Source organism: Mus caroli, chromosome 2 (genome assembly GCF_900094665.2).
Source record: "Mus caroli chromosome 2, CAROLI_EIJ_v1.1, whole genome shotgun sequence".
NCBI lineage: Eukaryota > Metazoa > Chordata > Mammalia > Rodentia > Muridae > Mus > Mus caroli.
In genome coordinates, this window is record NC_034571.1 from 159,410,690 (window position 1) to 159,417,075 (window position 6,386).

Consider the following 6,386-nt stretch of genomic DNA (forward strand, 5'->3'; position numbering starts at 1 on the left):
CCCTGCTCTTCAGTCATGTCAGGCTGACTCCCTGCTCTTCAGTCATGTCAGGCTGACTCTACATCAGAACCTTTGCACATGCATTGAGTTTTCTGTTCTTTCTTTGCCTCCTGGGTGGATCGCTCACATCATGCAGGCTTCAGCTCCAACACAAAGATCTCCTGCTGCAGCATGCGTAAACCCCACCTTCCCAGTCCCTTGCTGTGGTTTCCCTGGGATAACCACAATTTGCAATTCCTGGCTTTTCGTGTTCTTTTACTAGCTCACTCTCAGTCTCTCCCCATGACCTGAAACTCCCACAAAGGCAAAGATCACCACAGTACCGAGCACTAATGCGTTGGAACTGGGCACCTACTGCAACTGGATCCATGGGGTGAAGAACGCATGCACACACAGTGACCCTGGGTCTCTCAGCAGGGCCACAAGAGCAGCTGAAGGATGGGTTGCAAATGTGCATGCCATGCAGCCTGTGCCCTTGACAACCCTGGGGCCCATGTTCCACAAGTGTTCTACAAAGTACCTTCTGCCTGGCCTGTTAGGTTATGGTGGGGGCCAAGATAGTAGAGGCCATCAGTGAAGGAGACGGTCTAGACCACCAGCACAGCAGCCACCCAAGCATGCACATCCTCGCAGTGCAAACTCACTACCAGCCAAAGAAGACACACAGCTGCTGTTGATCTAAGAGAAGCTCCCCTCCTGCCTCAGTGGAGGAGCCCCTGGACTCCATCCAAGTGCTACCCAGGGACCCGGGAAGCTCAAGCTGACCTCAAACTTCTGAACCTCCTACAGGGGCTGGGCAATGGAGACGCACACCTTTAATCCCAGGGCTCAGGATGCAGACACAGGCAGTTCTCTGAGTTCGAGGTCAGCCTGGTGTACAAAATGAGTTCCAGGGTAGCCAGGACTACCCAGAGAAACCCTGTCTCAAAAAAAAAAAAAAAAAAAAAAAACCAAAAAATTAAAAAAAAAAAACTAAAACAAAACAGGAGGAGGAGGAGGGACAGGGTCTGGAGACATGGTTCAGCAGTTAAGTGTTTTGGGAACTCTTCCAGAGAATCCAAGTTTGATTCCCAGCACCCACATGGCAGCACAGAACTGCCTGTCACTCTAGTCCCAGGAGATCTGATACCCTCTTCTGACCTCCAAGGGCATGCACATGGTACACAGACCTACATGCCGCCCAATTAGCCATCAACGTAAGAAAGGCATTGCCACACATGCCTTGAAGAGCAGCACTCAGGAAGCAGGGCAGTCAAGTCTCTGTGAGTTCAAGGCCAGCTAATAGTGAGTTCCAGGACAGCCAAGGATATATAAACTGTCTCAGAGAGGATCAGCGGGAGGCTGCCATGCCTTTTCCTAAACATTGCTATTTTTTCTCCCCACAGAAGTCAGCTGTGAGCTGGAAGCAGGGGACATTTCCAAAGTGAGCTACCCTCCAAGCCCCATTCAGCTCAAAGGTGCTGTTTGGCAGTGGCCCTCACTCTACACCCTGTTTGCTGCTGGCAAACAAAAAAAAGGAAAGGAGACCCACAGCTTTAGTGTGTGTTCATGGTCCTAAAATGGGAGTGGGAAGTCATGTGGGAAGAACCCTGAAGCTGAGAGTAGCAGGAGTCCATGCCCAGAAACCCAGCGGCAGTGGCTCTTCCTGGCTTCAACCTGACTATATCTGGAAAGAACTACAGTTCAGAATTGGAAGGCTCACCTGTGATCCAGGTCTTGAGGCTGGGAGATACAAGTTTCTGACCTGGATCTTGGCATGGAGATCTTGAGGCACAGTGGCTATGAATCCCAGGAGACTGAAGCAAAGAGATTTGAGTTCAAGGTCAGCCTGGGACAAAAACAAGTTCCAGATCCAGGCGTGGTGTCACACACCTTTAATCTGGGCCACATCTTCTGCTGGAGACCTGCATAAGGACACTGGAAGAAGGAAGCTTGGCTCTTCTTTGCCTGCTTGCACTTACTTGCCAGCACATCTGTTGGAACCCACTAGCCCCATGGGACTGAGCAACTACCGGATCCTCGGACTTCCCATTCACAGCTGACCATAGTTGGGGAGTTGGGCTACAGACTGTAAGTCATCATAACAAATTCCCTTACTATAGAGAGACTATCCATAAGTTCTGTGACTCTAGAGAACCCTGACTAATATACCAGCCCTCAAGAGGCTGAGGCAGGAGGACTGCCACGCACTTAAGCCCTGTCTGGGCTACTCTCAAGAAGAACAGGCTGAAAGAGGAGAAGGGCAATAGCAAATGAATGCCTGCAATCCCAGCACTTAGGTTAGAACAGGAAGATCTCTAAGAGTTCAAGGCCAGCCTGGGCTACAGAGAGCAGGGCACTGTGCACACTGTAGCCAGCACTGGGGGAAAAGAGAGAGAAAAGAAAGAATGAAGAAAAAAGAAAAAGAACGTGGCCGGGCGGTGGTAGCGCACACCTTTAATCCCAGCACTTGGGAGACAGAGGCAGGTGGATTTCTGTGTTTGAGGCCAGCTTGGTCTGCTAAGTGAGTTCCAGGACAGCCAGGGCTACACAGAGAAACCCTGTCTCGAAAAAAAAACCAAAAACCAAGAACAAAACAAAACAAAACAAACAAACAAACAAAAAAAAACCTACCAAAAGCAAAAGAAAGAAACAAAGAAAACGAAGGAACGAGAGAGGGAAGAAAAGGAGGCCGTGGCGGCTGGAGAGATGGCTTGGTGGTTAAGAACACCTGTCCTTACAGGGAACTTGTGCTTGATTTCCAGCTGCCCATGACTCCAGTGCCAGCCAGAGGGTCCAACTCCCTCTTCTGACTTCTGTGCACACCCAGATGCCCAGAGTACAGACATAGACACATTAAAAAAAAACATGGGGCGGGAGAGGGTATTTGAACTGTAAATGAAGAAAATATCTAATAAAAATAATGTCTTCCTTAAAAAAAAAAATGTGTGTGCGTGGTGGTGGTGGTGGGGTGGGTGTGGAGAGATTGCTCAGTGGTTAAAAGCACTGTCTGCTTTTACAGAGGACCTGGATTTAATTCCCAGAACCCACATGGGGGCTTACAACAGCCTGTAACTGTAGCCCCAGGGAATCTAACACTCTTTTAGAGACTCAGGGTCCAAACATGAATGAAAACAAAATACCCAATCACATAAAATAAAAATAAAGAAAATTTTAAGTGGAAAGATTAAGAGAAAGTCATGCAATCTCTGGCTTCCTCTTTGGCTAGATGCACAGGTGTGAACACCAGAAAACACCACACAAAGCGGGGTAAGAGAATGAAACAGTGAACAAGGGCATGACAGGCTCCCCAGTTTAATCACATCTCCCACTGCATCCTTGAAGCAGCTGGGGAAACAGAGGCTTAGCTGCAATCAATGTCTCTGGCAGAGCCAAAAGGGCCATCAGGCCCCAAGAACTGGCTTCCTCTCATTCAGCTCACTTGTTTCTGGCTACAATTGGTACCAATTACAAAGGGGTCACCACAAGCAGACCCTGTGCCAGCTGCTCAAAAATCAGTAAGATCCATAGGATAACCCTAATATTACAGAAGAAACTGAACACAGAGAGCCAACTCACTTGTCCTAAGCCACAGAGCCAAGGAGAAGGGGATCTGAGACCTGAATCTAACCCTAGGCAAAAGCCATCTCGCTGCATCTTCTGGACTTCCTTGAAAGGCTTGGTCAGTCAAAATGCCCTATGGCTGGGAAGCAAAGTCTGATAGTAGCAAAACTGCCATCTTCCCACACCAATCTCTTTGTGATGTAAGCTCAAAAGCCCAGGAGAAAGGCTGGCCAGAGACCAGCCAGCAGTGAGGCAGTTACATCATCCCTGCTGAATACATTTCCTAAGAATACAGGCTGCCTTGTGGCTGGCCCTAACTGCTGTCTTTTCTGAGCACAGAGCCAGCAATTTATTCCCAACACTCTAGAAAACACAACAAAAAACACGTTCTTTGCTAAACACAGCCTGGTTACTGGAGAGCAAGACAGCCCAGAGACAGAAGCTGTTAATTTCTCCAAGCAACCCAATGACTGGAATGCCAAGCCATACCAGGCTGGCAGGGGAAAAAAATAAAGCTCTGTGAATATCCGGAACACATAAGCAGAAGGATGCTTAGTGCCATCGGCTCTGGGTGGCACCTCCTGTACCCATCTGGGCCCCTTTGTAAAGCAATTCAGTGAAGACGAGGCTGGCGCACAGTCGCCAGGATCCAGTGTGGAAAGCTGAACGCATTTAAAATTCAGCTAAACAGAACCAAAATAATCCGGGAAGGAGAGCAATGGTTCACCTTTACCTTTCCTGGCCCATTCAAGAAAAATATGCCCCGTGGCAACGCTGAAATGCATTCCCTCTCTATACTGGCACATGCTATTTGGGTCCCGGCTCTCCATCTACATGTTTACACATCCCTGATCCAGCTTCAGTCTCCACACAGGATCAGGGATGTGGCTCTACCACCGTTCCCTCCGCCCAACCTCTATGCATTCATTCTAAGCAAGAGGCTCCCAGATCCACCCCTGGCATCTCCTACTGGCTGTAAAACAATACAAGGGCCCCACACCCCTACTAGCCTCCAGAAACACTGCCACCGGAGCCTTCCAAAGCTCTGAAAACAACCTTGGCTATGCTGGAGCCTGGCTTCCCTCCCCGCAGAGCCCCTCTCGGTTCTGAAGGGAGCCAAGTCCCCTCTGTGCAGGGAATGTAAACCTGTGGCGGCTACTCCAAGCTCTGCGAGCGGTCTTCCTCTGACCGACATGGCAGCAGGGAAAACGCCCAAACTCAAAGGAAGGAGTTCCCACTGGCGGCGTCTTTTGTCGGTGGTGCTGGGGACTAGGGTCAGAACCCAGGGCATCGCACACACTGGGCAAGCTCTCGCAAACGCCCCTCCGTCTGTCACTGAAATACCGGGACCTGTCATAACATAGCTGCTGCACCCCGACACCATGCAACACCCGGGTTCTCTTTCCACGCCCACCGCGGCCCCGGAAGGCCGCCGCGTCCCTCCTGATAGACCGGGAGACCAAGGATCCCGAAGCAGAGCGACTCAGCCAAGGTCACTCGGTAAATCCAAAGCCAGATCAGCCTCCCCTCCCGACTGAGAGCCATAGCGCGGTGCCTGCCCCCCGGGGGCGCCGGGGGCGCGTGTGCCGTCACCCGGGAGCCAGTGCTGCGACCAGCCGCCCGGAGCCGCCGCGGCCGCGGGACAGAGCCGAGGGCCTGGCCGGTGACAGCGCGCGCAGGGGTCCGCCCTCCTGCCCCACCCGCACTCACCTGCCGCTGCCTGCCAGGAAAGCGAGCGCCTCCAAAGCACAGGCCCACACGGCCCGGCGGCTCCCGCTAGCTCCGGGAACCGAGAACAGTACCGGGGGCAAACGCAGCCCGGAAGTATTTGTTCCGGAAGTGACGCACGAAGGCGGGCCCTGAGAGAGGCTGGATCGCGGCTGCGCGCTGGGCCCAGGAGTGAGCGGCGGAAGCCTGTGGCGAGCTGGTGTTCGCGAGGAACGGAGAGGCGGCGGCAGGAGGCGGAGAGCAAGCGCTTCTCAGTAGAACCCGACCTCACTCCTAGGGACCGCGGGGAGGCACGAGCGGAACCCGGAAGCAAATTAACTGGAAGTGACGCGCGGAGCTTCACCGACGCTGGCTGGCCGGGTTGTCATGGAAACAGGTTGCTGAGCGAGCGGGGAGATTGGTTTTTGTGTTTTTGGTTTTTTTTTTTTTTCACCTCATCAACTTCCCCTTGGTCTGGACAGTGCTGGAGAGCCCGGACTGACTGGAAGACCCGCGATCCCATTTCAAAGAGGGAACGACGGAGGTCACGCGAGACTGGAGAGAGGGCCTTGGGTGTTACTGCTGGCGACGGGGTGGGGTGGCGGGGTCGAGAAGGCTTAGGAGAGGGCTCTGCAGTTAGCACTTGTTGCTTGCAGAGTACCTGGGTACCGTTCCCAGCACCCACGTGGCGGGTTACAACCATCCATTAACACCGGTACCAGGGGATCTGACCTCTCACCTCCACGGTTATCTGGCATGTACGTGATGCACATACGTAGATTCAGGCAACACGCTCATATACAAAAAGTAAATCGCTACATAGGGAAACTCTTTCTCAAGTAATAACTGGGTATTATTATTAGAAATAGTAGATTCCTATTAATTCATAGACGACCTCACTGTGCGGTTCTGTATTCCTAACTATTCGGAAAGCTGAGTCAGGAGGAGTTTGAGTTTAAAGCTAGGGTGAATAACTTATCAAGCTCCTCCCTCAAAAAAATAAATAAATAAATAAAAGGTTGGAGCTGCAGCCCAGTCCTAGAACCCTTGTCTAGACTGTTTCCTGGGTTCCATTCCAAACAAGGAAAAAAGAGGGTGGGGAGACACCCAGTGTGGACTTAACTGGCTACTTAGCA

At 51.7% G+C, this 6,386-nt stretch overlaps 1 protein-coding gene across 2 annotated transcripts in view; it reads right to left on the minus strand.

Annotated features, from left to right (window-relative positions):
* Positions 1-5,369, minus strand: part of Spata2 (spermatogenesis associated 2) — a 12,139-nt gene extending 6,770 nt beyond the window's left edge. Inside the window, exon 1 of one of the 2 annotated variants that reach the window (XM_021156155.1) lies at positions 5,254-5,369. The gene's annotated coding sequence lies outside the window, so the exon portion shown is untranslated. Of the gene's footprint in view, positions 1-1,702; positions 1,746-5,253 lie in introns of those variants that run through there. The other variant, XM_021156156.2, reaches the window with a different exon arrangement.
* Between the last annotated feature and the right edge of the window lie 1,017 nt (positions 5,370-6,386).